Here is a 9,348-nt window from a genome sequence, read left to right as displayed (position 1 = left end):
GGACACATATGTAATACCCTTTGTAATACTTTTAGCAATAAAAAAAAATATAGCCCTAGTTGGTGTGGCTCAGTGGATAGAGTGTTGGGTTGCAGACTGAAGGGTTCCAGGTTCGATTCTGGTTAAGGGCACATGCTCGATCCCCAGTTTGGGGTGTGCAGGAGGCAGCCAATTAATGATTCTTTCTCATCATTGATGTTTCTATCTCTCTCTCCCTCTCCCTTCTCTCTGAAATCAATAAAAATGTATTTTAAATAAATAAAATAAGTACAAATATAATATTAAAAAAGTAAAATCAAGTGAGAAAAAAATTGTAGTTTCTTAAGTAAAAGATAAAAAATAAAAAAGTGAAGTAGTGAAGGTCATTCACTTCCTTTACTCTTCTGCCTGGCATGTCTGTTTCCTGTCAGGTAGTCAGCACAGTGTTGAAGTTCCCTGCAATCCACTGCTCCTCTGTGTCATAAGCTACAACCTTGTTTTCAAGCAGATGGGATCTCTCCGCTCACTTTGTTTCTCTGCCTGCCTTCAGTTGTATTTACAAAAGTGTCAATTTCTGTTACAACCCCTGGGTGGCAGTGTTTCTGTATTAATTTCCTGACTAAATGACCCCACTACCCAGTGTTTATATTCTTCTTTTCCTGCCGCACTTAATACTGGGTTGGAGGGACGGACTGACCCAGAGCTGGTTTCCTGCTCATCTCTCCTTATTCTGATCCCCAGTTTCCACAAAAACAATTTTCTCCTGCAGCCTCGGTGAATGTTTTTAATTGGAAGATGCTATGTATTATATTTAGCAAGCAAAAGCAAGGAGAGAAAAAAAAAAAGACAAAGGAACCATGCCGACTCACGTCTTTTTCCGCTGGCACTGTGCGGCCGGTATAGAACTTCAGGCTGCCTTTCTGAGCACAGTTTCCCACAGCTGTGGGCTTATATCTATAGTCCCCCTCTGTCAGCAGCCCTGTGGATCCCTTTACACATTCGAGGGCTACACTGACCCCAAGGGCCATGGGTTTGGTGGAGCACAGTCTCCCTCTGAGACTCTTGTCCCCAATGCGGGCATTTCTCCCTCCAGCCTGGATCCCAGATCTCACCTCTCTCAGGGAATCTCTGACCTTTCTGTTCACAGATTGCCTCACCAGGTGTGTTTAATTTGCAAATTTCAGGTGGATGTTATTTGATTCAGCTGTTCCTTCTATCTGCTCTGTGAGAAGGTGCAGGACCTGTCTGCGTATTCTGCCACCACTTTGTCTCCCCCTGGACAAACTTTTTAGGCACCTGTGGCCAGGGAAGCTGTAGTTTCGGTGTTCGTGTGTTCGTAACTGAGGCAGCTGGTTCCTGGGCGTTGTGGTTGTAGGGTCCCAGGAGGTATCCGAGGTCTCCCCGGTTGAAGGTAAGCCTGGGCTTCCAATCACAGCCACTCTCCCCTTCAAAATGGCACAGTCTCTGTGGCAGAGCCTGCCACTCTGGGAGAGATTTCAGCAGCAGTAGAGGCTGCCCGGCCAGGGGTGCCTGGTTCACCAGCCCCCAACAGTCCTGTGGAATACAGCTGTCCCTCACTCCCAAATACAGACACTTCCCACACGTCCATGCACTCTCCTTTTGTGCTCTCACTCACACACTATCTTGCAGCCAGCCGTCCTGTTGGCCGCCATCTTGGATCTCCCTCGTACCACAATTTTTTAATCCACTCATCTGCTGATGGGCACTTGGGCTGTTTCCAAATCTTAGCTATTGTAAATTGTGCTGCTATGAACATAGGGGTGCATATATCCTTTCTGATTGGTGTTTCTAGTTTCTGGGATATATTCCTAGAAGTGGAATCACTGGATCAAATGGGAGTTCCATTTTATCAGGAGGTCAGGGTTTGATTGTGGTCAAGGGCACACGCCTGGGTTGTGGGCTCAATCCCCAGTAGGGGGTGTGCAGGAGGCAGCCAATCAATGATTTCCTCTCATCATTGATGTTTCTATGTCTCTCTCCTTCTCCCTTCCTCTCTGAAATCAATTTTAAAAAATTAAAAAGTTTTCTCAAGACTGGTTTTATCATGTCATATTGATAGCTATTTGATCAGCCTGGCCTGGAACTGGAGTCTTCAATGAGCTCTGTCCCTCAGGATTGTGCATAATATTAGGCTCTTCCTGTGCTTCAGTTTCTTCATTTGTAACAGGGAGTGAAAATGTAGCAGACACTGTGTAAGGTGCAGGACTAATGTCTGTTTTGATGAGAAAGACATATCTATTGGGTCATTTCAGAGTTCCTTTTTGAGCATAGTGCTGGGCCTTGGCATGCAAAGGTATAGCAGGCTATCAAGCTCCTTGACAGCTCACAGTCCAATAATGGGCAGATGTTAGATCCTTATGTTACCATGTGAAGGCAAACATTAAATAGAGTTATGCACAAGGTGCTCTAGTCAGTTGTGGTATTTGAGGGAATGTATTTTGACCACTTTGGGGAATTTCCATGGTCAACTAACATGTCTTGTACCCTCCTTGTGTGTCTGTAGGAGCTGAACAATATGTATGTCAATCAAGCCTATTTGTGTCTGTGCCCCATGTCCTTGCATCATTGGCACTCCCTGGCTCAGTCTGTTTTGCTTCATCACAGACAAGGCCTTTTTCTGTTTTCTGTTGTAAACAACTATTTATTCCTTTGGAGTCTAAAAGTAGAAGACTTCCAAAATTGAACTTTCAATCCCAGTTCTCCTAAGATTCCTCAGGGTGGAAATAGTTCCTGAAAATGAATTTTGCTTAAGTGTTTACTTTTTGGTGCCTGTTACCTGAAGTTATCATTCTTTGTACCTTCATGATTTGTTTAGGCAAATTCCTCAGTAGCCCTAGAAATTGTGCAGCAAGTTAAACCATTTGCTCCGTAGCCTTTCTAGGATCTATCACTCCTCACATGTCCAGATTTTGGCTTTTCGTGTTCTGATGGACAAGAAGAAAGTGTGGTAATCAGGATCTAATGAAGAAAATAACATCCATGTAGCTTGTTTAGGCAAGGACAATGCTGCTAATTCAGAGGTCAGTCCTCATAAGAGATCTTTTAGGTGCTACCCAAGGCAGTTTAGAAAACCATTACAGAAAACCAAGTCTGGGTGCCTGATGCTTTGAAAAGCCAACACTCAAAATGTCAGAGTTTGAAGTAGGGAAAGGTTTATAGTCAAGAAGTGCCAACCAAGAAGATGGGAGACCTAATGGTGCCTCAAATCCATCTTTCTCTCTACCAAGACAAGTATTTATAAGGATTACGGGAAACGTATGCAGAAGTGCCGGCAGGCAAATTTTAATTGGAAGACCTTGGAGCTTGGCCAGTTACAGTAAAGGGACATCAACACTGGATCTTTCTGGACAAGAAACCCTTGACTTCTGAAAGTTCAAGTTTTGGTCAAATCTCGGTCTTTTGGTTCCTTGGGGAGGGCAGGGTTAGTGGGACTTTGGTTCCAGGTACAGCTGCAGGTCAAAGTTCTCTCCTATGTGCATGTTTCTGCTACATGACTGCTGTTTTGTTGTTTCTGAAAATGAACTCAGTATGTCCTTAACAGGATAGAACCTTTTGGAGGTGATTCTGCTGTTACAGAGCTGTGTTTGAATGGATGCAAGGTCCTAGGTCAGTGATGGCGAACCTATGACACGCGAACTCATTTTTTTGATTGATTTTTCTTTGTTAAATGGCATTTAAATATATAAAATAAATATCAAAAATATAAGTCTTTGTTTTACTATGGTTGCAAATATCAAAAAATTTCTATATGTGACACGGCACCAGAGTTAAGTTAGGGTTTTTCAAAATGCTGACCCGCCGAGCTCAAAAGGTTCGCCATCACTGTCCTAGGCTGTGGAGGTATTTCAGAAGAAAAGATTGTGGCAGGAATATTAATCTGAGACTTAGGCTGTGAAAAAATAGCAGGTTTGTTACTTTCCTCCCTTACTTGGAAGGGTGAATGAGGGAATGAGATCTGACTCTCTGGTGGAGGTAGTAGAAAGAGTACAGTAGGTGAGCAGGTAGGCTGTGGCCTCATTTGACATGCACTAGGGTTGGATGGGAGGACAGGCATACTATCTTTGGGAAGGATTCTTTTCATTTACCAAATACTCTGTTTTCAGTTAGAGTGTTTATAGACCTTGTCCTCAGCAAAAGCCACCTTGATCCCAGCAACTGTAGGACATTTTTTGGTCTTTGAAATACTGAATTTTTCTTACTGTATCTACCTTACTCCAGCAAGTCTTATAGTAACGGACATATTCTACTGTGTCAGGCTCCTCCTTTAAATCTGTAGTTGCTCAGCCCCGCCCTTGTAAGAAGTGACCCAGAAATGCTGGCTGGGTTGAGCTCTCGCCAGTCCTGGGCATTCAGGATCTCAGCCAGATATTGGGATTAAAGGACTGGGGCAAATCACACCATTTCCCTTTTTCACAATATTTTCATCAAATAAAAATGCATTGAAAATAAACATTTAGAAGTTGAAAGGTAATAAGAAAAGCTAAAAGTGCATGTTTGGAATAAGAATGGCATACATTTTGCCTGCTGTGATGAGAAGGCTTATCTATGGGCTCATTGTTATACATGGGCACATCAGAACTCGTTTTCTTTAATCCGCAGATTTTTAATATTTATTATTTTGTAGGCCTTACCAAAGATATGCTTATTGGTTTTAGAAAGAGGAGAAGGGGGAGAGAGAGAGAGACAGAGAGAGAAAGAGAGAGAGAGCGAGAGAGAAGAAGAAGAAGAAGAAGAAGAATCACTACAAAGCACTTTTGGTAGAGCGGATATAATCTCACCCTGCCGGAAGCCGGTCCATCCTTGCTGCTTGACACAGTCGCTGCAGGGAAGAAACATCTGCACAGCATATGTTTCAAGGGACCTGGCGTATATGGCATACTGTTCTTAATATGTTTGCTCCCCTTCTTGGCGCTATGTGTTTTAACCAAGGTCACCTCTCCGAGAAAGGTTGTTTCCCCAGGTAGGGATTTTTCCCTGAAGTTAGGGAGGGAATAAAACCCCTTAACTAAATGCCAGGCGGGTAGTTAATCACTTTAACTATGAACAATCACCCTTAAGCTACATAATCTTTACTCCCTGGAATGGAGATAAGAAATGCCCTAACCTTTGGAATAGAAATTGACAGGATTAAAATCAACTGGTATAAATACAGATGTAACAAGACAATAAAAGACAGAACTTGGCTGGAGAACCTGGCTGGAGATCCTGGCTAGGCTGCTGATCAACTGAACACTGTCTCCCCACCTGTGGGAACCCCTGGACCTGCTGGGGCTGGACCCCAGCAGAGGAGGAGGAGGAGGAGGAGGAGGAGGAGGAAACATTAATGTGAGAGAGAACATCAACTTGTCGCCTTTCTTACGTGACCCACTGGGGATCAAACCTACCACCTTTCAATATATGGTTGTGCTCCAACCAACTGAACCACAGCAGCCAAGGTTCCCCAGTTTCTTTAAATAAACCTCTTTACTATTTCACCCTTTTGGCATCACTGAACCTTCACCAATACTACAGGGCTCTGATGACCACATTAGTGATGCCACAGAGTCACACACACAACCCAAACAAGAGGGACACTGCTGATGAGGAGACAGTGACAGCACAGCATCAGTGACAGTTGCCAGCACAGTGAGCACAGAGCCTCAGATGGTCACTGCATATGCAGTTTTCCTAGTGTGAACAAGGTTTTGGTCAGTGGACGTACTCCCCAACAATTATATCAGAGATTAGGATCTAATTTATGAAAAATCCTGGAGAACAGACAACATAGTTTTCTCTGGTGATTCATTTGTCACCTGGAAGTGCCTGACACCTACCTGTGTCTGTTCTTCTCTCATCAGTAGTTGTTTTCAGAAGAATGGCAATCATGTACTTTTGTGTGTTTTTTTGAGAAGTTTAAATGTGAGGGTGATATTTTATTGTGAGCTAAGGGGAATTAATACAACCTCTGAGACATGGAGGGTGGGCAGGCTCTAAAGCACCACCACAAGGCTTTAGTTAATCCTCCATAAACAGGCACTTTTGAAGTTACAGGTTGCTCAAACTATTAGCTTAAAAACATAAAGAACATTCAGTTAATAGAAAAAAGGTCTAAAACTGTATCTTTGACCATTACATTGGGATGGTGCAAATGATTTGAAGCAGAGTAGGGGTGGCATGATGCATATTTCTGACCCCTCCAATTTGTTTCCTGAAATCCACTGAACAGTTAATTCCTTACTTTGCATATGAGTAAGTGCTGACCTACATAGTTCTCTGGCTTCTTTCATGAGCAAAATTTTAATGTGGTTGTGGGATGGAGAAAGAGCTACTGATACAAACCCTTACACAGGATGTAGTAATTTGGATGCAGCATATTAGATTTTTCAGCCAAATTAATGCATCCTCCAATTCTGTGTCCCCTGTCTATAGAGCACCTACCACCCTACTGCTCACAATTAAAAGTTTTATTCTTTTTGGAGATTTTTAGTGTTAGTTGCCCTAGCCAGGATGGACAGTTTTACCCAAAATCATTTTTTATTTTATAAAATATAAAACACGATTATGCAAATAGACCAAACAGTGGAACAACTGAACAACTGAACAACTGGTTGCTCTGACATACGCTGACCACCAGGGGGCACACACGTAACATGGCAGGCATTGGCAGCAGGCAGCAGAGCTTGGAACATGGTGGGAGTCAGCCGCAGAGGGATGGTGGAGCAGGTGAGCAAGGGTGCCAGACCAAGGTGGGGCGCCAGTTGCTGTCATTGGGGTGAGTCTCTGGTAGTTACTGAAAATTTTTTGCTCCCATGCACCATGGTCCTGCCCAGCGCTTGCACCCGCTGCCAGCACTAGAGTTGCCGCTTGCACCCACTACCGGCACCTGGCACTGGCCCTGATTTCCCCCCAGGGATTCTTCACCTCCCCCTCCTCCTGAGGAGTGATGGGGGCAGCAGCTGTCACTCACACCCGCTGATGGCACAGGCCCCACTTGCACCTGCGCCATCAGCACATGGGAACGGCGGCGGTGGGAGCGGGGCTGCCAGCAGACAGGAGACTGGGTGCCGCGGCAGGAGAGGTCAGGCCAGGGCACAGAGAATGGGCTGAGACCCACCCCTGTGCCCACTCTAGCCTCATGGCCCACAGTTCCTTTCAAGGTGCACAAATTTGTGCACTGGGCCCCTAGTCCTTACTAATAAAAGGCTAAGTAGTTGTCATGCCCTCATGGGTGATGCCTTCACGCCGTCACAAGATGGCTGCATGCACAGCAAAAGCAGGCTTCCCGTGGCCCCACACATGTGCCACAGAGGCGGGGCCCTGGTGGCCGCTCCGCGCAGCTTCTGCCAGGCTCCCCATGGCCCTGCGTGCTTGCTGCAGAGGAGACCCCCAGCTCCGGCCTACCTCTTTGGGGCAATCCATCGAGGAGCCCCAGATGAGTGGGTGTGGCCTACCTCTTTGGGGTGATCTATTGCAGGGCTCCTGCACTGTGAGAGGGCACAGGCCAGGCTGGGGGACCCCCTACCCCCAGTGCATGAATTTCGTGCACCGGGCCTCTAGTAATTCTATAAAACTGTTTGCTATACATTATAGTGCCCAGCATCTTCTTTTTGGTTTCCAAAACTGAAATTGTTGACTATTTTAAATTTGATGTTAAATTACACTCTATTCTCATGTTTTGATGGGGGACAAACCCATGATTGGTTCTAATGACCTGTATTATATAAATTATAGTCCAACTTGCAATGAACACAATTTTAAATGAATACAAATTACAGATGTTAGTTTCTCCTTTTCAACTCCTGGAGGGAGGTACATGAGCCTCTAGCTCAGTTTTCAGGCAACACCTGCTTGAGTTTGCTGTCAGTAGCCCTGAGGTGTGTGTGGTGGCCTCTGGCTCTGCAGTGACCTATTTCACATACCAACAGAAGGAGCTCCTACCCTAAATTTGGATTCAAGGATCCATTTTCTCCATTGGTCAGTTGAATATGTCTGCCTCGCCCCCCCTTCCAGGAAATGGAGTGATTGTAGTGTGATTTCTTCCTCTATGTATTAGAAACACCAGACATTCATAAACAGCTCCTGACATCAAATCCTTAGTTTTGGTTTATCGAGGCTTCTCCCACATCAAAGTATGGGACAACACTAGCCATAGACTAAGAGCACTTGGACACCACTGGAGCACACAGACCCCACAGGGACTTTGTGGGAAAAGTGTACAAAGGAGATAAGAGAACAGCCACATCAATCTTCTCTCCTAATGGATTCCTGCTCAGTACCCATCCCCTTCCCCATCCTAGTACATCTTTGAGGCTGGATACCCCCCTTGATCTAAATTGTTGCCTCTAAATTCAGACCCCCCTATGGTCCTTTAAGCTCAAAATTAATGTTAACTGCTGCTCAGGGTAGCTTAGAGATGACTTCCAGAAACTAGGAAGAGAGCAACCTGAATTTAGCTACTGGGTACATTTATATGCAAGAAATAATTACATTTTTCTAATTTATTTAAAAATTTAGAAAAAAATGTTTTTGGCTACTAGTTTTATTTTATTCTACTCTCATGCACTAAAAAGACATTGTCTGTGAGGCACTAACTTGGTTTCATAGCTCACTAACAGGCCACAGTACATAATTTGGACCCCATGGAAGCTGTTCTTTCTCTGACTCTATACTGTTAACAGTTGGGGTTTAAACTCTTGGTTGAACCAATTAGCTCTAGAGACTATGAAAACATGAATGGTCATCTCTGCTTATAGCTTCCAAAGGAGGAGCAGTGACATTGCCACCAATGTGGGGAGCTTACTCGGTTCATACACATTTGTCCCATAATTTCAGCTGAGGAGATACACAGATGCAAACAATAATGCTATTGTAGGACTACCTGAGGATTCTGTAAGAGCTGTCGTACAGCTCCTCTAAAAAAGAATTTTCTAATAACAAAGGATATTTTAATGTATTTCTATTGAAGCATGAGGTATCTGATAGCTGTCAACAAAGTCCAAGCAACATACTTGTTCTCAGAAATCAGTTTTTGATTGTTCTGTACAATTGTACATAAGATTATGTATAGCTTTGATAATAATTAGGAGGTAATCCTATCTAATAAAAGATAAACATGGTAATTAGCCATACGGCCGCTACCCTTCCCATTGGCTAATCAGGGCGATATGCAAATTAACTGCCAGCCAAGATGGCAGCCGAAAGCCATGCACTGAAGCGAACAGGGAGGCTTGCTTGCTCCAGTGACAGCAGACTCCAACTTTCCCGGCCTGACTTGCCGGCCTCTCAGCTGCAACTCTAAGCAACTATGTTGCAAATATAGAAGCTAAACAAAACCCCAGAAACCTGCTTTAGTCAGCTGGGCTTCAGCCA

The sequence above is a fragment of the Myotis brandtii genome, unplaced genomic scaffold (assembly GCF_000412655.1).
Source record: "Myotis brandtii unplaced genomic scaffold, ASM41265v1 scaffold7, whole genome shotgun sequence".
Lineage (NCBI taxonomy): Eukaryota > Metazoa > Chordata > Mammalia > Chiroptera > Vespertilionidae > Myotis > Myotis brandtii.
This window is presented reverse-complemented; position numbering follows the sequence as displayed.